The 26,536-nt window shown below is 36.8% G+C and overlaps 1 protein-coding gene across 11 annotated transcripts in view; it reads left to right on the top strand.

Moving 5' to 3' along the window:
* The window catches only part of APC (APC regulator of WNT signaling pathway), a 139,394-nt gene that overhangs the window by 654 nt on the left and 112,204 nt on the right, over nucleotides 1-26,536 (top strand). The window lies entirely within an intron of this gene.

Genomic DNA, 26,536 nt, shown 5'->3' with positions numbered 1-26,536 from the left:
TCTTGCTTCCTTTAAAAGTTTTTAACTGGGGAGCTTAGCCGATAGCCTGGCTTACAGAGTTACAAAGAAAAAGCTTGTTATCCAGAGGCCAGTGGATTTTGTTCACCTTGTTGGGGGAATCCAGTCCCCAGGAGACTGGGATGGTTTGGGAGAGTTTGACTCCTTGACCCATCGAACTCCTGCAGAGTTGAGGAATGGTGCCGGTGACGGCAAATGATTGATCATCTAAATTAATCTTTTTCTGACTATCGCAAATCTGGTCTGTAAACTTTGGGTGGGGGACGTAAGTGTTCTAGATCTAGGGAAAGAATTGGGAAGTGTTCGTTTCTTAAAAAGAAGGCTTTATGAATGTAAGAAATGTTATAGTACAAGAAAGGGTGATTTAAGTGATTCTTTTATTCAGTGTTAGCTTACATTGTCCACTGAAGCCTTAGAATCCCGTACTGTCCAAGCCCTTTGTTTTATTTAGAAGGGACTAAAATGGAGAAAAAGCTTTTTAAACTCAAAACGTCTCAAATTTCTTGAATTCTCAGTTGTTGCTACTACTTAACAATCTTTATAGTACTTGATATTTTCTGTTAAATTTAGCCTGTGCCAGTCTTATTTCTCCTTCCTTTAATATTGGGGCAAGAGTAGTCAGAATTATTGGTGTAAGAAGTTGTCCTAAATAACATGGTACCTTGCCAGAGTTCATAAGTGCAAACTGCAGGATCGAAGTGGTTGGGGAGGAAGTTGCCATGGCTGATTCTCCCATCTTTTCCTGTAGTTGGATAATGTGTCAAGAGCCCCAGAATGGTAAAAATGAGGTTATAAATATAAATGGCATCTTATCCATTGAGATTGCAAATGGGTGGACCTTTTAAAATTAACATTAAATTGAGTGATATCATTTTGTTGAAGCTCTGCTAGATGCTCTCCAAAGTTATTAAAGCACAAACTATCCTTGCCCTATTTGAATTCTATACTAAAAATCTTTAACAGGTGGGTTACAATTGGCTTGACAGATTTTTTACTTTTCATTCTTCATGACACACATCTGCCTTACCCTTTATTGTAGACTTTTGACTTTGGAGCTAGAATTGTTCATTTTAAAAGGAGAGGAGGTAGTTTAATGTTTGATTCCTGTATGGGCTAATTAATTCATTTGTTTGTTGCTAGCCTTCACTTTTCTACAACCAAGGACTGCATGTTTTTAGAGCTGGTCGTCTCTCAGTTTTGTGCTTTAAGCTGAAAGGATGTAGGACTGCTGAGCCCCAGTCAGTGGCTCACTGCCCCGGGCATTGTGTTGAGACCTTTCTGGCCACAAACAATCACTCTTCCACCTTAATGGAACCTGTTTTCTCTCTCTTTCTTTCCCCCTCTTCCTCTCTTTAGGAAAACACCCCTCTTTGTCTCTCTATTCATTCAACCCATTAGCCTACTGCTGCAACTCATTTGCCTCCCCGTGTAACTAGGATCCCATGGTCATCAGTTTTTACCAAGCTGTCATTGATGCTTTAGAATGCTTTACTTTCTGTAGATTTATCTTTCTAGTCCCCTGTCCTGAACAAGTCTCATCGCTAGCTTTGTCAGTTTGACCCCAGAAATCCTGAAGGATACAAGAGACAGTTATGTGAGGATATTGGTTTGCTTCCATACCAATTAGTGCTCTGCTTATCTGCTGGATCTTTAGTGTTGATTGTGTTCCTTTTTGTCTTACTTCCTGAAGGTTTTTATAGCAAATAACTCTTACTTTCCTGAGAAAAATCTCAGCCATCTGAGGTATAATCTTTTCTATCTTGGTATCATTTCCTTATTTACTCATATTTCAAGAGAAGAAATGTCCTTCCTTTTTTTTAAAGAGCAACCTTCTCCAGATGTGTCCACGATCATCCCTCTCCATCTTTCATTCTCCATAATTGTCCAATATCACTCCTTTTTCAGTCTCTCCCTCTCTAGCCTATATACATGTTTATGTATACCTTTTCCAGGGCTACCAAAATACAGTGCTCTGTGCTGTGCAATTCAGGGGGGCCAGTCTGAATCTTGAGCCTGTTGTGCCACTGTATTTTTACTCTTTAAGCCCAGGAGCCTTTTATAGTAGGAAGAACATTGATTTTTAAGCCACATAGATCTGGTTTTGAAGTCTGCTAAAACCAATTTACTGGCTATGTGTCTGTGGGCAAGTTACTACTGAGACTCTATTCTTTATCTATAAAATAGAATGTTACAGTTACCTCACAGAGTTGTAATAGAAGGAGTTTAACCCATGTTACATGTCTTTCCAAGGGTTTGGTACATTATGGAGTTCTTAAAAATATAAATTATTCTTTCCTTTACACTCTGACTTCCTTTACCATTTCAGCACTGAAATTGCTTTTTTAAGTCACCTATGACAGTCTAATTAGCAAATCTAATGGCCTTTCCTCAGTCATCCTTGGTTTCCTTAGACCATTTTTGAAATACATTCTATAGGAATAAAATCTGATTTCTTGGTTCTTGTGCATTGTACTTCCTGATTCTCTTACTTCTCTGAAAACTTCTTTGCATTTCCTGCACTGTCTTGATTTTGCTCTCCCCGCTAAACATAGCTGTTTCCTACATCAGTTAGGATGCAAACTGAACGTAAAAACAAAAGAAATGTATTAGCTCAGGTAATTGGCAAGTGCGTAGGTAGAATTGGTTTAAAGAGTAGTTTGTTCATAAACTTAGCTTTGTTATCAGGGCAGAGGTTCTGGTTTTCTGCTTTTCGCTAAACTTTGTCCTCCTGTTTGGGCTTCATGCTCAGACTGGCTTCCCTTCTAGAAAAAGACAGGTGTCGGCAATGCTCGAGTTAAACTCTTCTTCATTGACTTTCAAAGAGAGAAAGCTTCTCTTCTAGCCTTTGCCCAAAAGTCCTAAGCTTTACTTTGATAGAACAAATGGAGAAGATCATGCTGCCAAGTCTGTCACAATAGCTTTGTCAAGAGGGATGGAACTATTCTAATTGGCCTAATCAGTGGATAAATCCCATCTAAAATGAGAGGGAGGTGGAATGGATCATGGGGAGATAGCAAGCGTTTTCAGGGGTTTCTTTGCTTTTCACTGTGTTCTCTTGGTGATCATGTCCTCTTTTAAATGATGTAAGTCATCATTTTTGTGTGTGTGTTTCTCAGTGCTGTAACTACTTCCCTTCTACCCCTTGCTATATATATCTCTACCTTAGATGTACTAATTTCAGCTTACCTCATACCACACTGAGTCAATTTGATTTCCATCCACCTACCGTCACCTAAGGTGTTTACATGCGCATGTGTGAAGGTATATATATATTCCTTTTCCTCCTGTTTCCTTTTTCTAACCACCTTTCTCTCAGCCACCCAGTCTTGAAACCTTGTAGTCATCTTGGTTCTTCTCCCACTTTCATTCAGATATCAGAGCTTGAACATACCTTATATTAGTTTGGCCCCAGGTTACGTAATACTGAACTAACAGTGATTTAAACGGTATCTTGCATAGAAAGAAGTTCAGAGTTGGAGGATTCCATGGTGAGTCAGTTTAACAGCACAATGATGTTATCAAGGATCCAAATGCTTTTAATCTTTATCCACAGCTGCTGACCTTTGTGCTCAGGTTTATCCTCTCATGGCTGCATGTTGCTCTTTCTGATCCAGGCATCACTTTCTTACATAGCCACCAAAGACAGGAGGAAGTTTGCCCTCCCATCTCTTGATGAGGCAAGTAAACCCTTCACTGAAGCCCTGTATCAGATGTCATCCTGGCATGCTTATGCCCTAGTTGCAAGGGGGCTGGAAAAACCAATATCTGGCATTTCAGTCTAGAAGGAAATTAGGTGAATGGCTACAGGGAAGGTAACCAACAATGTCAGTGACATATCTTGATAGTATTGTATGGAGAAGTAAGCTTAAATAAATGAGAATTTTCAGATAGTATTAGCAAACTTAAAGCACTGAGTTGATATAAGCTATACATGGGATTTTGGCCAATCATTAAGATAATCATAGATGACTGATTAAAATTGGATTATTATATAAAATTAGGATATTTGAGTGGTATATCCCAGTTATTTTAAGGTTGTTGTTAAGTACACTTAAGCATGCACTGTGAGAAATGGATATATATATATAACAACTATTAGGGAATAGATTTGTGGTTCCCCTTGGAGGTGGGAGGTATTTGGAAATATATGGGGATATTTTTGGTTGTCATAGTGATTATGAGGTCCTACTGACAATTACCAGGTAGAGACCAGGTACACTGAGTGTCCTGTGATGTTTGCCCACAAAATAAGAATTGTCCCTTCCAAAATGCCAGTAGTACCCCTATACACTGAAATAGCAAATGCTTTGGTTTTTGAAAGAATTCCCTGAGACTCATCTGTATACTTATATTACAAGTGACAGAAAACCAAATTCAAACTGCTTAAACAGTAAAAGGCATGATTAGATCTTGTAATTGAACTTCAGCTAGGGCTTCATCCAGCCTGAAATCATCAAGGACTTGGCTCAATTTCTCTGTGATTCGTTCTGCTCTGTCATTCCCCTTGTTTTGATTTCATTCTCAAGCTAGCTTATCTCATGATAGCAAATTACTGTAACATTTTCAGACTTAATACTCTCATTTCATATATAAGGTAAAGTGAAGAATATCTTTTGTATTTGATTTTGCAAGTATTTGTTGATTACTTCCTCCGTTATGTTACAACTTATGTATCTCTATTACATGTCATACTCTATGGGTATTATTTTTATGTCTCACGAACTACCTTGTCTTACTTATCTTTGTATTCTTAATGTCCAGAATACTCTCTGGCTTAATGGTACACAGTAACCATTTATGGAAAGAATTAATGGATGATGGAGGAAGGATATGGGAAGGGGCAGGGAAATACAAGAAGGCCCCATTCCTTCAGTAGTTGTTAATTGAACCTTGAATTACGAACATTGTACTCCTTCTACCACCAAAGTATGTGTGTAATGCTCTTGTGATTGCGTATGAATTCATTTGAAAGCCTTACTGAATTCTAGTAGTGTTTTGTCATTATTTTCTCAACAAAAATAAAACCAATTACCATCATTCATTCATTCAACAAATATTTTTGAGAGCCTGCTGTTTGCACATAATGTGACAACAGTGGGAAACAAAACAGAGCCTATGCTTTCTTTGAGCTTAAATGTTAGTGAGGGAGACAGTAGACATTATAGAGCTGTGCACACTCATTCACACACACTCACTCACACACATTAGGTAGCTAATAGGCTTTGAAGTAAAATAAAATAGGTTTCAGGGGATAAAAAGTAATGGGATACTACTTCAGCCAGGTTGGTGAGGGAAGGCTTTTTGAGAAGCCCTTTGAGCTGAGAGACCTGAATGAAGTGGAGTAAGCCATGGAACTATCTGGGGGAAAATGTTCAGGTAGAAGAAGCAGCGACTTCTAAGATAGAAGTAAGTGTCTGTGGCATGTTGGAAGAACAACACAGAGGCTAGTGTGGCTGAAGTAGAGAGAGAAGGGCAGTGTGGCAGAAGAGGTGGTAGGACAGGTACACAGAGGTTAGATCAAGTAGGGTTTTGAAGGTCATTTGAAGACTTGATTTTATTGTGTGAGATGGAAACCATTGAAGGGTGTTAAGCATGGGAGTATCCAGGTTTGACTTGTTTTTTGAGAGGTTTTACTCTGGCTATGTGTAGAAAATTGATTGTATGAGGCAAGAATGGAAGCAGGAAGACCAGTTAGGAAAATCTTACAGTAATCTAGGTTGGAAATATGGTGCTTGGGCAGGGTTGTCGTGGTGGAGGGCCAGAGAAGTGGTCAGATTTGTGGTATATTTAGAAAGTAAAGTAATGAGAATTCATTGATGGAATTGATGTGGAGTGTGAGGGAAAGAGAAATAAAGGATGACTCCAAATTTTTTGACATGAGCAACTGGTTGAAAGATGGTATATCTTATTGAGATAGAGACTATGGGGCAAGGGTTAGGGGTCGGTGGGAAGCAGGTTTGGAAACTTAAATCAGGAGATTTGTTGTGGATGTGGCTTTGTTTGAAATACCTATTACATAAACCAACTGGAGACATTCAATAGGTATATATATTCAATGCTAGAGATAAACATTTGGAACATTTGGCAACATTTGGAAATTATCAGTGTATAGATGGTATTTAGGGCCATGGGACCAGATGAGATCACCTGAGGAGTGAGAATGGAATTCATGAAACATTTTGGTACTAAAAATGGGTTCTTATATCGAAGATTAGGAGCTACTGTTTTGGACAATAATAGTTATAGCATCCCAAGTATGGAGAGGGTAGTGAGTAAATCTCTGAGAAAGAGGTGGAACTTGACCTGGACTTCAAAGGATACAAAGGATAGAAAAGGCTTTTTTCTTCTATCATGCCAAGCATAGTGCCTGGCTTGTGGTGAACAGTCTAAGGTGCTGGTGAATGAACAAAAAGCATTTAGGCTGGGGAACAGCTTGAGCAGAGGTATGGCAGCAGGCAAAGTTTACAGTGTTTTAAAAGAAAGTCAGAGAACTAAAGAAGACAGTTTGTGTTGGGTGAGTAGTGAAAAGTAGGATTGGGTTAGTCTGTTCAAGGCTTTAAATGCTAAAATGCCAGTTATAGTCAACCCTATGATCTAATGATTTTCAACTCTATTTCAGTTGTTAGCACAGTGCCTCTTAGTTCCTGGCCTCTAATAGATGCTTAGTAAACATTGAATAAGTGAATGTGGAATTCCCAACATGTAAGCTTTATCTTTACAGTATTTTCTCTCTCTCAATAAAGTATACTGGGTTGCAAAGTATAGTAGGTCATATGGGGATAACCTTATGTTTGCTTCGATTTATTATTATTTCTAATGATAAGCTTTAAAAACAGATTACTTGCGACATCTCTCAAAACTGATCAGAAAACACCAGGGTTGGCACACCGAGGTAGAAAAATGGCTGCTTAAGAAACTGAGGAGCCATTAGCAGTCTTATATTCAGAGACTAACAGTTATTTTGTTTTTATAGGAATAACTACTTGAAGCCTGTTTATAGATCATTTTCTCCTTTAGCTGTCAAGGAGCAAACTGTTGTACAATTATGGGAATGTTATTAGCAAGAAAATTGGAGATGATATATCTTTGAGGATCTAATTAAAGTTATAATATTTTAAATACTAAATAATTAGAAATTACCTCTGTTCTAAGTAATTAGCATATCATAGACTACACAATTTAAATGTTAGAAAATAATTTATCTGAATAAAATCATACTGAGATAAAAATTGAAATATTAAAGTTATACTTTAAAATAACTTATTTAATATTTAGGATACTTTAGATTTGTGATTATTTTCTTCAGTTCTTTTTTTTTGGCTGTGTTGTGTCCTCGTAGCTGCGCGCGGGTTTTCTCTAATTGTGGTGAGCGGGGGCTACTCTTCATCGCGGTGCACAGGCTTCTCATTGTGGTGGCTTCTCTTGTTGCAGAGCATGGGCTCTAGGCACGTGGGCCTCAGTAGTTGTGACATGCGGGCTCAGTAGTTGTGGCTCACAGGCTCTAGAGCACAGGCTCAGCAGTTGTGGTGCACAGGCCCATTTGCTCCGCGGCATGTGGGATCTTCCTGGACCAGGGCTCGAACCCGTGTCCCATGCATTGGCAGGTGGATTCTTAACCACTGCGCCACCAGGGAAGCCCCTTTTTCAGTTCTTATATACCCCATTACTAAATTTTTATGTAGTCATTAAAGAAAATTCAGGAAATGCAATAAAAAGTACAGATAAAAAAAGAAGTACACACAACATTCATAAGCTTATCATATGAAGAAAACCAGTGTAGCTTTTGTCTCTCCGAACCCCTCCCTCCATCCTTCCCTACCCTCCCTCCCTCTCTCTCTCATTTTCTCCTTTGTCTGTGCCCAGCACTTTTCCCCCCTTTATAGTATAAATATGTGTATATATTTCTAATTTTTAAAAAATTAGGTTATATACATTTCTTGGAATATTTTGTAAATCTTATTTTTATTGACTGTATAATAATCCCATTATAAAAATTATTTTTCTTAACTATTTCCTGTAGTTTGTTATTTAGTTGTTTTCTATTTTATTATCATATGGGCAATGAACATCTTAACACATTATGGATATTTTTTCTCTTTATCTTGGTCTTTTTCCTTAGGATAGGCTTATAGATGATGGAGTTAACTGGATACGGCTTCATGGCCTTATTCAATTAAACATTTTTAAGGTTTACGATACATATTGCCAAATTGTACAACGTTTTATAGGCCCAATAAATGTTAAGTGGTTTGAAAGTACGGTAATCATAACTGGGAAAAAATTAGGACCTACAGAGTTGCTGAGCTTTAGTGATAGCCTAGATCAACCTTTTGTTCATCTCCAAGTATTTCTTTCTTTTTTGTCTTTAACATATATTTCAAAGAGTACATAAAACATAACATGAAGAATTTAGTGTGTTACTGTAAACACACATGAAGTCATTACTCTGGTCAAGAAATAGAGCACTGCCATCATCCCAGAGATACTCTCCCTTCTGGTTCCTGATCTCAAAAGAGAAAGCTTGGGGCTTCCCTGGTGGCGCAGTGGTTGAGAGTCTGCCTGCCGATGCAGGGGACACGGGTTCGTGCCCCGGTCTGGGAGGATCCCACATGCCGTGGAGCGGCTGGGCCCGTGAGCCATGGCCGCTGAGCCTGCGTGTCCGGAGCCTGTGCTCCGCAGCGGGAGAGGCCACAGCAGTGAGAGGTCCGCGTACCGCAAGAAAAAAAAAAAGAGAGAGAAAGCTTTTACTCTTTGACTCCAAGTATGTTTGCTGAATGTTCGTTTTCTGTTTTATTTTGTTTTTGTGAAAACGTTTATCATGTTAAAGAAGTTCGCTCCTATACCTAGTTTACTAAGAATTTTGTGTTTTGTTCTGTTTGTTTGAATTTAATGCTTTTTTTTGTTGCTGTTGAAGCTTTTCATTGCCATATGAATTTTCTCCTTTACTGTGTTAATATATTGAATTATATATTATTTAAAATGCTAAACCTAACCTGATTCCTGAGATAAACCTAATTTGGCTTTACCGTATTATTCTTTTTATATATTTCTGGATTCAGTTTGTTAATATTTTGCTAATGGTTTTGCATCAGTGTTCATGAGTGACGTGACCTATATTGTCCTTGTCAGGATTTGAAATCAGCAGTCAACATTATGCTAGCCTTGTAAAATGAGCTGACCCTCATTTTCTATTCTGGAAAAGTTTGTGTTCGACTAGAATTATTTTTTCTTTAAATTTTTGCGAGGATCTGGCAGAGAAGCCATCTGGGCTGGGAAATTAATTTGTGGAAAGGTTTTTATTTATTTTATTTAATATATGATTTATGTTTATTTTACCATTTTTGCTTTCTTTTTTCCAATATATGTTTTTAATTTTTAATTTATTTTTTGGCTGCATTGGGTCTTCGTTGCTTGCACGGGCTTTCTCTAGTTGCGGTGAATGGGGGCTTCTCTTTGTTGCAGTGCGTGGGCTTCTCATTGCAGTGGCTTCTCTTGTTGTGGAGCACGGGCTCTAGGCATGCGGGCTTCAGTAGTTGCAGCACACAGTCTCAGTAGTTGCAACACACAGGCCATAGAGCACGTGGGCTTCAGTAGTTGTGGCACGTGTGCTCAGTAGTTGTGATGCGCAGGCTCAGTAGTTGTGGTGCATGGGCTTAGTTGGTCCGTGGCATGTGGGATCTTCCCAGCCCAGGGATTGAACCTGTGTCCCCTGCATTCGCAGGCAGATTCTTAACCACTGCACCACCAGGGAAGTCCCAGAAAGGTTTTTAATGACTAATTTGATTTCTCATTTTTAAGCCTATTCAGGTTTTCTGTTTCTTGATTATTTTGGTATTTCCCCCCTAAGAGGTTGTCTTTTTCATCTAAACTTTTAAATTTACTGACATAAAATTGTTTATAGTAAATATCATTATCCTTTTAATGACTGCAGGAAAGAATTACCTTCGCATGTCTGCTATAGGGTTTATGTACGTTTTCTTTTTCCTTTGTAAGTCTCACTGGAGATTTAGTAGTCTTTCAAAAGAACCAAATTTTGAATCTTTCTGATCCTGTTTTTAAAATTATATATTTGTTCTCTATTGCATTGATTTCTGCTCTTTATTTCCTTCCTTCTACTTTTTTGGGATTTACTTTTTTGTTCTTTTGCTAACTTCTTGTAGATCACTATTTTTCAGCATTTATTCCTTTTAAATATATGCATTTAAGGCTAAGCATTTCCCTCTAAGCACTGTTTTAGCTACCTCTATTATTCAAATTTTAATATGTACTACTTTTATAATTCACTTTAAAATGTTTTCTTATTTTCATTGGTGTCTACTTTGACTTTTGCATAAGCTGAAAGTATTATATTTCTCAATTTCTGAACACATGGAGGTTTTCTGATTATTTTTGAATTTGTTCCTTATTTCTAACAATATAACAATGTAATCGGAGAACACTTTCAGTGTTTCAGAGGTCTGACTTCAGACCTTTAAAATTTGAGAACTACACTATGGCCCAGTATATTATCTTTTCTTTCTCTGCAGTTATTGAATTTGGTGTTCTATATATTTCCATTAGGTCATGCTTTTCAGTCCCATATTTCAAATCTTCAGGATCATTAATGACCTTTGTTTGCTTGTATTAGTTACAGACAAGGATGTGTTAAAATATCCCATTTACGATTGTGGACTTTTCCCCTTGTATTCTTTCAACTTTTGCCTTATATATTTCAGACAGTGTTAGTAGGTGGGTAGAAATGTGTAATGGTTATATCTTCTTAGTGACTTAACATTATGAAGTATTTCTCTTTTATTCTGAAAGTACTTTTTGCATTAAGGTCTAGTTTGTCTGGGATTGATACAACAGTACCAGCTTTCTTTTTATTATTGTTTGCATGGTTTATCTGTCTCCATTCTTTTACTTCCAGTCTTTCTGTATTACATTTTAGATATGTCTCCTGTGACGTGATTGGGTTTAAATCTTCCATATTATCATGTACTTTATGTCTGCCCTATTTGTTAATTGTTCCTCTTTCTCTACTTTCTTGCCATCTAGATGAGGTGGCTATTCTATCATTTTACATTTTTCTCCTTATTATTTGGAAATTATGACTTCTTTTTCTCTTTTACTAGTTATTCAAGAAATACAATATACATTTTATAAAGTCTCATGTTAATCAATGCCTTTATCCTCTTCTCAGATGATACACTTTAATTATATTTACTTGCAGCCCTACTTATATAGTATTGTTGTGCATTTTAATTCACTCTTATTTATTCTCTTTCTCATTGTTGTTGTTACTGTTTTATACCGTCCATGTTCAGTTCAGGTTAGTGCATGTGTCTACCATGTCGTTACGTTTCCTATGATCTTCCATTTAGGGCCATTTTCCTTGATCTTGAGGACGGTGAAACACACTCTTTAGAATTTCCTTTAGTCTGTTTGCTTGGAAATGTCTTTATTTTACCACATTCTTGAAGGATATTTTTGCTAGGTACAAAATTCTAGTTTAGCAGCTATTTCAGTACATGGTAAGTTGGTGGTTACTTTATTTCAGCACATTCATTGCTGTTGAATCCTCAGCTCTTTGTGCCTCATTTTCCTTAAAAAAAAAGATCTGACATTTTCCTTTGGATGCTTTTAAGATTTTTATCTTTGTCTTTTGTTTTCTGTTGTTCTGTTATGCTGTGATTAGGCATTGGATTCTTAGGGCTTCATGAATGTGTGGATTGGTGTCTTTTTCAGTACTAGAATGTTTATTTGGTTCTTTTTCAAATCTACCGTGTCACTTTTTATAATTTTCAGTTTCAAGCAAAAATAGTGAAGCTCAACTTTTATACCCTTGAATGTAGTAAGCATAGTTATTTTTCAGTCTGTGTCTTATGATTCCAATATTGTTAAGTTTTTGTGGATTTGATTCTGTTGTCTGTTGTAGAAATAATTTGATGTATAAAATGAAGTGAATTTTTCTCTAGAGAAGATTTTCATTTGCTTTTGCGAAGAATATGAGACCATCTTAATTCAATTTCAAATGTTTACCTTTTCTGGACCACCATCTGATTCTTTGTTACTCTTCTTAGGGTGCATCCCTTTGGGGTCCCAGCCCAAAGACAAGGGCATTTTTATTATCGTCCTTACCTTTGGTGGGTCCCAGACTCTGACTTTTGTCCCCCAGTCCTGCAAGGCAGGCAACAAATTATAAAGCTCAGCCTCTTAAATACTTTTTTTTTTTTTTTTGCAGTACGCGGGCCTCTCCCTGTTGTGGCCTCTCCCGTTGTGGAGCACAGGCTCCAGATGCGCAGGCTCAGTGGCCATGGCTCACAGGGCCAGCCGCTCCGCGGCATGTGGGATCTTCCCGGACCGGGGCACGAACCCGTGTCCCCTGCATCGGCAGGCGGACTCTCAACCACTGTGCCACCAGGGAAGCCCTTAAATACTTTTTTATTGGCAAACCCACAAAAGGCAAAAGCTGAGCTTACCTGTAGAGAACAAATGTATGGACCCAAGTGGGGAAAGTGACGATGGGGGGGAGGTGGTGGTGTGATGAATTGGGAGATTGGGATTGACATGTATACACTAATATGTATAAAATAGATAACTAATAAGAACCTGCTGTACAAAAAATAAATAAAATAAAATTCAGAAATTCAAAAATATAATAGACACACACACACACAAAAAAGCTGAGCTTACCTTTCTGAGTTTTGACTTCTGGTAAATTTGAACTAGTGATTCATTCCTCACTATGTTGGTAGTTATTTGATGGTAAATTTGAACTAGTGATTCATTCCTCACTATGTTGGTAGTTATTTGATGGTTTTAAGATTATTTTAATATTTTGTCTAACTTTTTAAGTTGACTTCAGAAGGACAGTTGGTCCGAATTGTGTAGTTTGCTACTTTTACAAGTGGAAGTCCAGCTATTTCTTTGACTAACTGTTCAAGGAGAACTTGACATTTCTGTTAGTCATTCCTTTGTTTTAAGGTACATTTTGTGGTACAAATGAGATACCTGGGAAAGGTAAACATTAAGGTATGGTTGCCTTTTAATACTTTAACATGTGTTGCAATAATCTTCAGTTCTTATTACTTTGCAAAGCTCCAGAGGAAGGAGGCAGACAGTATTTTATTTGATGGGAGAAGTCAGAAATACTTGTAGTATGTGGGTAGTGCTTTGAGGTAGGAATTGTCCTTTGTGTGAGCAAAGAGAATACAAAGTGAACATTTTTGAAGTGGAGATGTGTGAAGAGGGAGGGAGAATGCTCTGAACTGAGGAGGGACTGCAAACAAATTTGTCCTTTAGTATTCCTGTTGGAAGTGGGGTGCATTTCTAATAATTAATGCAACAGCTCTCTGTATGTCATGTTTTATTTTTATTTTTTAAAATATTTTTTGGTATACCTCAGGGACAGAATATAACTTTTGAATCTTTTTACTCACATCTATTTAAACTATTATAGGTACAATTTGCATTTGATTTCTGAGATTAAATCTATTAAATAGGTTAAACACCCAGGTTAGAAATCACACTAGGCAAACTAAATTAGTCTTTACATAAATTGACTTCTGTGGTTGCAAGGATGTTGAAAATTTAGTATAACATACCAATATATTTTTATTTTAAAGACACATTTGATGTTAATCACAGCTCTTAGTATGAAATGCCATCCATCACTTTGTGATTACATTGGTGCATCAACAAAATACAAAAGCAGTTCTCTTTTAAGGAAACCTAGACTTCTTGTATTTGTTTACTTGATTCTTTCTTTTTTTCTCTCTGCTAAAAGAAAATAAGTTGAAGATTCTTGTTAATTATAGTTCCTTCACTTCCCTGCTATGTTAGATTTAAACAGTGGTTGTTTTTGGTTTGCTTACTTCCCTTCAGAAAACTGAAGGGTGAAATGAGGTGACAGAGAATTTTAGGAATCAGTTCTCTCATGTGTGCCCCTTTCCCACACCTTTCCCTTTTTAAATATGTGAAAACAGAGGTCCGAGGTAGTCTGGGTGACTTGATTTGCCTAAAGTTACACTGAACTGATACCCAGATCTCTTCCTCATCATAGTTTCTTGAGGTTCTTTTCAGCCAGATGATTGCATTAGCTATACCAGACATAGATAAGATGATGATTTATCTGTAACTATTAAGATCTGATAAGTTATTAATGCATCTTGATTAGCCACATGTTTATTGAAAATGCAATTAATTTTATACTTCCTAAACTCAGTTCGTGAGTCTAGTGTTTAATTTTGTAAAGTTTGCTGTCTGTGGCTAAACTCAGGTGTGTCTGTCTCGGTATTCAGTCTCAGCATTTGTTAATGTCTGTGCTGTTCCTGAGTTGGACTCTTACATATATTTTCTGGAGATTTTTACTTCAATAATATCACCTGTAAAGCAACTCTTATGTTAGAGTAAGTACTTAAGACAGTGGATGAATGACACTGTTCTACTATGGTAACACATTTAGCATATTTAGTCGTTGTTAAATAACTCGTTGCCAAAATCTACAATGCTTGCCACACATTTTCCCTGTTGTATTCATCCATGTTCATTAGAGCCTGATTTTAGTACCTCTGTTTAATTAGGCCTAGGGCATTTTCTCACTGTAGTCATTCTTTCATTTCTTCTGTCTTTGCTCTAGTTTCATTTCAGAGATGCTGATATCTTTTCTCATATTTCAATGGCATTTCTTGTATGGCTTTGGAGTTCTAACACAAGAGTTTTTCCTCTGCCTTCTCTAACAAACGTCAAGTTACATATTAGTATCACTGAACGATGATATTAGCTATCAGTTAAGAAAATAAACTCTGGTTGGAAAAATGTCACACTGGACAAAATATACAAATGTATTTTAATTATGTGCTCATTTAGTGCTCAGTTATGTGCTCACTCATATCACATTATCCTGATGAATTACTGAGTTGGGTCTCAGTTAAAACTAAGTTTGAATTTTCACAGAAATTTAATGCTTACTCAAAAACCAAAAGCCATGTGGGAGAAAAATCAGTTCTGTTGTACCAATATAATGTGTTATGCCAGCTTTAAAATCCAGCTTTGCTTCACTTTTATAGAAGAATTTACATTCTATCTGTTGGAAGTACATATTGGTAGAATTTTTTTCCCACAACTTAATGATATTTTATGATGAGTTGCCACATACTATGATTTCCTATTAGTTATATTGGACTAATGAGATTCTTCATTTAGTGTACAGTTAGGTCTTTGACAAAAAGTTTTTAATCTCAATTCTGATAACAATCAGCTAATTAAATATTATTATTAAGACCTTGAGGACTGGACTTGAACCATGACAGTTTTCTTGCCAAAATGTAAGGAATTGAAAAGAATAGCTGAATGGGGAAAAGAGTTCTTCTCATCTTCTGTAAGCAGTGTTTGGTATACTGCTTTACTATATTCCTGAAAAAAGTAGATTATTGTATGTAATTTAAAAAAATTCTGTTCTAATCTGTCTCACCATTGCTGAGTTGCGAATTAAAATCTTTTATTTGGCTTTTAATTGGTTCCTAATGAAGTTGCGTAAGGCACTGTGTAAACCTAGTAGTGGAGGCTTCTGGTTTTATTACTTAGGTTACCTATATTCATCATTTAATTTAAGTTTGGGGTATTTTACACAGTTTCATCATATCTGACACTTATGTCTCATTATATTTGTCCATTTTTTATTGAAATTAAGGACCAACCAGTGGCACAGGAAGACATCTCTTTGTTAAAAGTAAATATATTTAGGTTTCTAAATCAGAAGTAATTTGCTTTTCTTCACTGGAAAATGAAACCTGGGTTCAAGTCTGGCTTGACCTTTAACTAGATCAGGACAAATCACTTGACCTTCCTGTGATTTAGCTTTTTCGTCTACGAAATGAGGACATACTACGTTTGTTTGTTTGTTTGTTTATTTGTTTAGGCTGCGTTGGGTCTTCATTGCTGTGCACGTGCTTTCTCTAGTTGTGGCGAACAGGGGCTACTCTTCATTGTGGTGCGGGGGCTACTCTTCATTGCTGTGCAAAGGCTTCTCATTGTGGTGGCTTCTCTTATTGTGGAGCACAGGCTGTAGGCACGTGGGCTTCAGTAGTTGTGGCTTGTGGGCTCTAGAGCGCAGGCTCAGCGGTTGTGACACACGGGCTTAGTTGCTCCGCGGCATGTGGGATCTTCCCGGCCCAGGCCTCGATCCCGTGTCCTCTTCATTGGCAGGCAGATTCTTAACCACTGTGCCACCAGGGAAGCCCCATATGACGTTTTAACTACGCTTTTTTTCAAATATTTTTCTGAAGTGATATAGGAACAACTGTCATAACTTTTCTAAGGCAGATCTACATACACAATTTTAAAAATCATATTTCTCTTTTATGTTATTAAAGCCAGATTGTTTCTTATCATATCTTCTTGGTTGTTTCTGGAGTTGTAACATGTAACGTGCTTCTTGGCCTCAAACCTAAAGGTAGCCACTAGTAAGATACTGAGATAATGTCTTACTTGGTACACTTTAAAAAGTAATGAGCATGATTTTGAATAAGTACTGAAGTTGTTTTAGGTTTCTCTTATTTTAAACATTAAAAAATATAGCTTTGTCAGGTAAAGAGACTTTAAAATTTATATCCTTGAGCAGATGTTACATGCATGTAGTATACATTTCAAAAAGTACAAGAGAAAATGAAAAGAAATGAAAATAAATTTCCTACCCCTGTTCCTTAGTTGCACACATCCCCTGCACAGAGGCAATCGCTGTTACCAGTTTCTTGTTTAGCTTTTCAAAGTACAGTCCACAGAAACCCAAATCTCACAAACATAGCTGTTGGATATTCTTCAGAAGGGCAAATATATATTGTGGTAAAGTCTAATTTGTGCTTTCATCAGAAAGTAGCATTCTGGAACATGACATACTTAAGAATTTTAAATTATAATGATAACTCATTCAAGCTCCAGAACAGTTTTTCACTTCAGAAATTACAAAGCAGATACTGGAAAAGGATAAAAAGCTTTCTACTTAAATCTGATTATCCAGTACTTCAGTGTGGAAATCCTACTGGTTTGGAGTTTAACAAAAGCAGCCCCATGATTGAAGATAATTCGGAGAAATCTGACAAGGATGGCTCATTTGCTAGCTACCCAAGAAGGTGTTTGTGAGGAATTTCCATTGTGGGTTACAGTAAGGTGAGAGAATCTGTGTGTTTTGCTTATTCCCTGTCTACATGAGCAACAAATGTTGACTGGGGCTAGAGGATCTGCTTCTAAGGTCACTCACTCACTCATTTGGCTGGCAAGTTGTTAGTGGTTTGGGCCCCATCTTGGCCTTTCCATAAGGTTACCCTGAGTATCCTTATAACACAGAGGCTGGCTCCAGAGTAAGCAATTCAGGAGACCACGGTAGAAGCTACAATGCCTTTTATGACCTAGCCTCAGAAGTCACACACTTCTGCAGTATTTTACTGGTCACACAAGTCAGCTCTATTCAGCATGGGAGAGCACTGTACAAAGGCTTGAATAGCAGAATTTAAAGATCATTAGAGATAATCTTGGAAAGTGGCTGTGATACTTCCCAACCATAGCCCCACACCCCATTTAAATAAGTATTGGATCAGCAATCTTATATTTGGTGTTTATGGTAATCTCAAGGTGAATTTATGCAAAAAAAAAGTAAGGCTTTTAGAATGCTGCACACCTTTCTATTATTTATGCACTGCTCAGGAAAATGCCTGTTTGATTGCCAAGCTTTTCACAATGATTTATTTTTTATTATGTTTGATGCCTGATAAGAACAAAACTCACATAATCTGGGAATATCTTTAGATACTAATTCTGGCTTCCTCTTAGAAATTGTAGGATACATCCTCGAGCTTTAACACAGTGCTGAAATCATCACTACCTTCTATTGATGTTACTGCTTAATCTAGCCATTGGATCCAGGTGTCATTCAGAAACCTGACTGGATATAGGGCATCTTTCATTCACAAAGTAATGAATTCTGACTATAGTCTTCAGAGATTTTAGGTGCTGGCATACTTACGCTGCTGGAATAGTATGGAAGAATAAGGCTGCCACTGTAAGAGAAAAAAAAATTGCCCTTTGTGTTGTTTTTGAGAGAAATCTTTAGAGGAGTAAGAATTTGAAGATTTAAGTTTCGTAGGGAGAGGACAGGAAGATTTGTGGATCAAGTATCTGTTTAATTTAAATGTCTCAAATATCAAAGTGAAATAATCAGATAGATAGTTGGATATTCACAGAAGGGGGTTAGGATGGAGATACAAATTTGAGATTTAACATCATATAGAAGATGGTTAAAAGCGTTAGGAGTAGGTGAGAAAACAGTGAAGAGAGAGAGCAGTCCTGGTACAAGCCCTGAGGCACTCATGTTTTAAAAGACTAGTGAAGAGACAGGTCCAATAAACGAAATTAGAGGGAGGAGGAAAACCAGGAGAATATGTCACTAGAGCCCAAGAGAAGACATCAACTTCAGGTAGAAAAGAGTGATCTGCTTGGTCTAATGTTACTGAGAGGTTATTGTACTAAGATGAGGGCAATGGATTTTGGCCACATGGTGGTCATTGGTGACCTTGATTTGAGCTTCAGGAGATTGTTGAGGATTAGGGAGGGCTAAAGAGTGAATTAGAGGTGAGAAAATAGAGACAGGAAATGAAGGCCACTAGATCAAGAGGTTTGGCTGTGAATAGAACAAAGAAATGGTCATATCTAGTGGAGGGGGTGCGTGGAGGGGAGCTAAGGTCAGGAGAGGAATTTGTAAAGATGAGTAATATTAGAGCATGTTTGTGTGTTCATGATAATGATCCAGTAGAGAAGGAGAAACTGATTATACTGGAGAGAGAGGGGCTAATCAAAGGTTTTCTTGATTAGCTGGGCTCCATTGCCCAAGTAAGGTATTGGTCTTTGATAGGAGCAAGGATGCTTTTTCTATTTTAATAGGAGAGAAGCAGTATAGGCATGGTAGGGAAATGTGAGGAAATTTCTCTTTAATGGAATGAAGTAGGTCTTCAACTGAGAGTGGCATAGGTAGGAAAATAGATGTTACAGGTTTGAGGAGAGAAAAAAGGTGTAAAGAAGTTAACTCAAGTAGTGAGAAAGCAGACTTTATAGGAAACACAGTAGGCCTGCCAGGCGGTGTTAAATATTCTTCCATGTTTACAGTTGTGAATTTAAAGTGAAACCAGCCAGCCCCTATTATCTGATCATTCCCCCACCCCCACTCTCCCCAGCACGAGTGCGCGCGCGCGCGCGCGCGCGCACACACACACACACACACACACACACACACACACACACACACACACACACACACACACACACACACACACACACAGCTGCCCTGATGAAGGCATGCAAAAGTGGAATAGTTCATTCAGTTCAACCAGATTTGAGGTTTTACCAGGTAAATATAATAGAGGGAGAGAAGAATAAGGGGTTTGAGTGAAAGGGAATGGCTATTGTTGGGTCTAAGGAAGAAAGTAAAGACGAAAGTGATAGTGAAAATTGATGAGAACATTGGATTGAAGAAGCCAGTGAGGTAAAAGAATGTTGTATTTGGAGATGGTAGCATAAACTAGAGGGATAGGAAGTATGCTTCAGAGACTGAAACTTTGGGAATTGAGATTTTTTTATTAAGATTTTGGAGTTGGTCAGAGTTGTCTTATCACTTCACAAGAGACTTTTTTTTTTTAAGAACTTTGCGTTCTCTATTGTAAAAGAACAAGTATCAAAAATACCTTTTCTATGAAAATTCCAAGTGTTTTAATTGAGCAGATCTAACTATTAGTTTGAATTAAATAGCAGACCTTCTTTGGGAACAGAATAAGAAAATGCCTTTTTCATATTGTATCAAGTACAGACTGGTTTGAGAATCAAGGTACTTATTGACTGCTGGTGTCTGTTGAGGAAGGTATTTGAATGTGAAATGAAATTTAGTCCAATTCTTAAGAAATCTTACTTTTTGCTTCTATAAAAGCTATGTGACAGTTCAACTAATTCTACCCAATCTTAGAGAACTTGGCAAAGCAAGTTTTTTAAAAGACTTAACAAAGTAAATATGAAGTTTTAGTTTTAAAAACAATCTGTATTGAAAAAAGAAATTAAATGTATTAGTTTGTCTTTTTTTCTTTCTCTCTTCCCTCTTAGAACATAATGTTAAGTGTTCATGTTGAACTCTTACGAGGTGACTCATTCTCTTAATCTTTAAAATGAATCTATATATTAGATACTATTGTGGGTAGTCCAAGTCACCCAGAGGTTTCTGATTTGATTGACACAGTCCAGTAATGCAAGGTAGATTTTGTTTTTCCATTTTACTTAATAAGACATTTGGATTTTTAAGCCTATAATAGCAAACATTTATCTTCAGATATCCAGAAGTGAAATAATTTTATAGTCTGTACTGTGCCTTACATATTAAAATTCAGCATAAAGCAAGAAGGAGAGAAGCTATTCAAAAAGGAAGGAAATGGTATTATAGAATTAGGCAATACCATCTTCAGTTGGTATATACGGTGTTGAAAAAGTCATTGCTTTCTCATTCAGGGTAACAATTTGGGGATATTGTGTAAGGATAAAAGTCTTAACCCAAGGATTTGGTTTAAGGTTCTAATAAATACACACCATTACTAGGCCATAAATTTATTCTTTCATATACACCAAATTTTGTTTTTAACGTCAATTTAAAAATTGGATTTTTTGTTATTAATGTTCATGTATTTCAAGGGGTAATTTGTGTGTTATAAATTGATAAATGATTTGTCAAATTTATCTAAGTATTTTATGATATTTTAAATGTTAAAATGATGGGAGTTTTAATTATATTTTGGGGGAAAGACTATTTTTAAAAAACTCATTCTGTGTGCACCTTTTTCTTGAATTCACAGTGATACCGTAAGCATTTGGTGCTGTTTTGGTGACTTAAGTCACTGAAGTCTTTAATGTTAAAATGTTATCTTTATGAATAGGGTTTATAAGTTTGTATTGTAAATTGTACCTTTGGGAGCAGTCTTACAGCTGCTTTGGGTTTTCAGTAAAGATCAAACTAAAAACATTAAACAAGACATAGTTAACACACACACACACGGGCAAGAATAAAATTCTGCTTTAAACATTTAGTTTTTAAAAAATCAGAATTTGTTTTTTTTTCCCCTAGGGGAAGGGTAGCTTAAAACATTGGTGGACCAGAAACTGGAACTTTGTCAGATTAGGGCATGTTAAGAATTTAGGAAAAAAAATTTTCTTTACTTACATGGAAATGTTTGAATATTTGTTAATTGGGCAAAATGGTTGCCAAAGGTGATTTTGAGTTTTTTGTCTTATTAACAACATAAATTAATAAGTAAGTGTGTAGTCAAAATTGCCAAAGTAAGACCAAATAAAACAAATTTCTCATAGAGTGTAAAATTTTGTGTTTTTTTCCTGCTATTATAGTTTCCAATTGAAAAAGCCTTTGACCATTAAATAACTATAAATTAGTAATAGTATGCATTATGACTTCTGATTATTTCTTCTTTTGAGTAGGAACTAGCAATTCTGTTAATTTTTGTAGATCTTGCTGTAATCATGTATCCTTCTTTATTTGAAATGTTTATATTTTTCATTGCCTGTAAGATATCTAAAAATTTTAACCTAACAGACAAAATCTAAATCTCTGTCCTAAAATATTCCTAAACATCTTTGAAGGCTAGTTCTTTTGCTGCTTTCTCTCTGAAATCTTTCTTGATTACCTGGCCAGAAATTATCTAATCTCTCATCCTTTGATATACATGTTGCCTTGTATTAAAACTTTTCTTGTGCACATTTTAGATCCCCTATCAGATTGTAAGTTGATGTCTTATTCGTCTTTATATCATCTACATTCATGCATTCAACAGTGTTATTGAATGCTTACTGTGCACCAGGCACTGTTCTAGGTGTGAAGGAAACAGCAGTGCATGAGAATATAGGTTCCTGTCCTCATGGCATTTGTATTCTAGTTTGGGAAACGATGATGAGGGAGACAGAAAATTAAACAAACAGATAGATACATAGGTAGAACTTTTTAGACCTTTAAATGATTTGAAGAGAAAACAGTATGATGTGATAGAAATTTAAGGACAGTACCAGTGTTGATTCGATGGTCATGGAAGGTCTCTTTGAAGACGAGACATTTATGCCAAAGCTGAATGATACAATAGAGCAGTCATTTGAGGATTTGGGAACAGAGTTCTTGAATCTGAAAGAGGCAGTGCAAAGGCATTAGAGAGAGGGAAGAAAGGGGGAGTTAGGGAGGAGGGTGGGAATGGGAGCAGGAGGTGGGTTATACAGAGTCTTGTAAACCGAGTTAAGGAATTTGAAATTTATTCTAACTTCATTTGGAAGCCAGTGAACAGCTTGTAGCTTTTAAGGGCTTGTGATTACATTGGGCCCACCCAGGATCATCTCCTCCTGCCCTCTTTTTTGTTGTTCAACAAGTATTTATTGAGTGTACCGTATGACTAGCACAATATTAGGCACTGATTTGCATTATTGAGCAAGAAAAGATTTTAACCCAAAAGTCATGTAAAAACAAGGCAGAAGTGACCTTCATTCTCAAGGAAAGTCCATGTCTAAAGGCCCAGGACTGCAGTGCTCTGGAGCTGGCCTACTTGTGTCTCAAGAGTTTGACTGCGGCTGTAAGAGTTATTCCTTACAAGTTACAAGTTTCTTTTCTCATGTCTCCACATGGTTCTTCATCTGCAATAAAGCACTTATTTTATTACATTCATACTTGCCTCAAAAAAAGCAGATGTTTTCAGTACCATTATTGGATAAATTTCAACTAAACAGAGCCACACAAATCCTGCCATTGATCACTCCTGAACTTCTGGGCAAGGATCACAATGCTCTGGGGGTCATCTTCCCCATATAAGCTCATCTTTCAGAGTGTGTTACCTCCTTTAGGGGCGCAGGATACCATATGACATGCAGAGAAAGTGCCGAACCAGTGACAGGTAGTGAATTTCATCTCCCTATTTTAAAGTCAGCCTATTAATAATTTTAATTACATCTGCCAGGTCCTTCTTACCATGCAATGTAGTGTATTCACTATTGTAACACCAGGGCGTATTTAGCCTAATACACATTTAACATATTTAACATCATACAAGGGCAGTGAAGCAGAATTAACTCTGACAGAGTAGCCTTTTTTGAGTCATTCACAGTTTTTCTGATTTCTTTTGCCTTTGCTTATATGCCCACTATCAGTCATTACCTTGTATTTGCCACACGCCCATAAGACAACCCCAAACTGTTTCTCTTTAGTTATTTAACTAAATAAGCATGACAATGTGAAAATGTCTCCTGCATTTAAAGAAATTTTGTTCTAGATACCTTCCAGAGAAATCTGTGGTTACCCATTGATAAAAATTTATGGGTCAAGGGGATTTTTTGTAGATTCCAGATTGACATTTTCAAAGCTGTTTGAGATTTCTTGTTTTCACTTATTCTGATTATTAAAAAATGTATTCACTCAATAAGGATTTATTGAGCATCTACTACTACAGAGCTAGGTGTTGCAGTAATCATCAGGATGATAATTGAACAAGTAATTTTTTATGAAGCGTGAGGCTCTGAAGGAGGAAGTACAAGCTGCTCTCGGAGATGACACACAGTCGTCCCTTGGTATCCTTTAGGGATTGGTTCCAGGACCCTGGAGGATACCAAAACCCAGGGATGCTCAAGTCCCTTATATAAAACAGTATAGTATTTACATATAACCTACACATATCCCTCCCACTATACTTGAAATCATCTCTAGATTACTTATAATACCTAATACATTGTAAATGCTATGTAAGTAATTGGAGGCTGCTTGGCAAATTCAAGTTTTGCTTTTTGGAACTTTCTGGAATCTTTTTTGTGTAGTTTTGATCCATGGCTGGTTGAATCCTCAGTGGTTGAATGAAGAACCCAAGGATACGGAGCATCTACTGTATTTAAATCTAATTAGAAGATCTAACATGACGTGCTCGTGAGACCTGGAGGGTGAGGCAGTTTGACCAACACTGGCTTAGGAGGCAGACTGCCACTTCACTATGTGGGGACCTGAATGAATTTTGAAATTTCTTTGAGCCTATGTGTGTGAACAGTGATCTTTTTTTAATCTCTATAGAAATTCAAGTTAGATGAATTTGCTGATTATATATATTTGCTGATCATAATGTCTGCTGCTGGTTTAGAAGATTTATCATGAAACTAACAAAGTTTAATGCACCTAATTTCATGGACCCTTCCTAGGTTCTTTTGCAGCAGCAATAGCAATTTTGAATTAATTTGTATTTTCCTTAAGGAAGGCTCCCCCATAATTTATATATGATCCTGAACCCCACAAGATCTGGATCTGCCTTTGGCTACAGATTAGATGAGAAAGAAATGTTAATTTCTCTCTTCTTCTCATGTTATGATATCAAATTGTGTCCAAAAGGCACTTAACTTTTGGGAAAAAATACAGAAATTATGTGTGTTAGGTTGTGGAAATTTTATAAAATTAAGAAAAATTGAAAAATTTATTTTTTTCTGTGAATTTGGCTTTTTATTTAGATTCCTCATATAAGTGATTCCATGCAGTATTTGTCTTTTCTGCCTGGCTTATTTCACTTAGCATAATGCCTTCATGGCCCATCCATGTTGTCCCAAATGGCAGGGTTTCCTTCTTGCTCATGGCTGAATAATACTTCATTTTGTGTGTGTGTGTGTGTGTGTGAGATTTTTATCCACTCATCCATTGATGGACACTTGTTTTCATATCTTGGCGGTTAAGAATATGCTGCAATAAACATGGGAGTGCAGATCTCTCTTCCTTTGGATATATACCCAGAAGTGGGGTTGCTGGATCATATGGGAGTTAAACTTTAATTTGTTGAGGAACCTCCATGCTGTTTCCATAGTGGCTACACCAATTTACATCCCCACTAAGAGTGCACTGGGGTTCCCTTTTCACCACATCCTCCCTAATATTTGTTATTTCTTGTCTTTTGATGACAGCCATTCGAACAGATGCAAGGTGATATCATTTTTGTTTTGATTTGCATTTTCATGATGATGGGTGATGTTGAACATCTTTTTATGTACTTGTTGGCCGTTTGGATGTCTTCTTTGGGAAGATGTTTGTTCAGTTCCTCTGCCCATTTTTTAATCCAGTTGTTTGGTTTGTTGGCTATTTAGTTGTATGAGGTTGTTATATATATAGATAGATAGATAGATATAGATATAGATTTTTTTTGATATTAACCCCTTATTAGATATATGATTTGGAAGTGTTTTCTCCATTTTGATAGGTTGCCTCTTCATTTTGCTGATGGTTTCTTTCACTGTGTAGAAGCGTTTTAGTTTGATATTGTCCCACTTGTTCATTTTTGCTTTTATTGCCTTTGTTTTTTGGTGTCAAATCAAAAAAAATTATTGCCAAGACTGATGTCAAGGAGCTTATTCTATATGTTTTCTTTTAGGAGTTTTACAGTTTCAGGTATTAAATGTAAGTCTTTAATACATTTTTAGTTGATTTTTGTGTATGGTGTAAAATAGGGGTCCAGTTCATTCTTTTGCAAGTGGCTGTCCAGTTTTCCCAACATCATTTATTGAAGAGACTGTCTTTTCACCACTGTATATGTGTGGCTCCTTTGTCATAAATTAATTGACCATATTTGCCTGGGTTGATTTCTGGACTTGCTATTCTGTTCCTTGATCTACATGTCTGTTTTTATGTTTGTACCATGCTGTTTTTTTTTTAATTGAAGTATAGTTGATATACAGTTATCATACTGTTTTGATTACTGTAGTTTTGTAATATAGTTTGAAACCATGAAGTGTGGTGCCTCCAGCTTTGTTCTTTTTTTTTTTTCTTTTTTTTCCTCCAAGATTGCTTTGACTATTTGGGGTCTTTTGTGGTTCCATAGACATTTTAGGATTGTTTTTTCTATTTCTGTGAAAAATGCTATTGGAGGTTTGAAAGGGATTGCATTGAATCTGTAGATCACTTTGGGTAGTATGGACATTTTAACAATATTAATTTTTCTAATCAGTGAGCATGAAATATCTTTCCATTTATTTGTGTTCTTCTTCAATTTCTTTCATCACTGTCTTATAGTTTTCACTGTACAGATCTTTCACTTGCTTGGGTAAATTTATTCTTATGTACTTTATGCTTTTTTATGTAATTGTATATCCGGCATAACATTAATCATCTTTAAGAGTGCCAAAAGTGGGCTTCCCTGGTGGCGCAGTGGTTGAGAGTCCGCCTGCCAATGCAGGGGACACGGGTTCGTGCCCTGGTCCAGGAAGATCCCACATGCTGCGGAGCGGCTGGGCCCGTGAGCCATGGCTGCCGAGCCTGCGCATCCGGAGCCTGTGCTCCGCAACGGGAGAGGCCACAACAGTGAGAGGCCCGCGTACCGCAAAAAAAAAAAAAAAAAAAAAATGAGTGCCAAAAGTATAATTAACCAAGCTGTTGTTATCAATCATTGAGGTTGTTTCTAAAATTTCACTTGTGGAAACAATACTGAGTATCTTTGAATATAAATCT

Source organism: Pseudorca crassidens, chromosome 3 (genome assembly GCF_039906515.1).
Source record: "Pseudorca crassidens isolate mPseCra1 chromosome 3, mPseCra1.hap1, whole genome shotgun sequence".
NCBI classification, from domain to species: domain Eukaryota; kingdom Metazoa; phylum Chordata; class Mammalia; order Artiodactyla; family Delphinidae; genus Pseudorca; species Pseudorca crassidens.
Note: the sequence above shows the minus strand (reverse complement) of the source record. Positions and strands in the feature narration are given on the sequence as shown.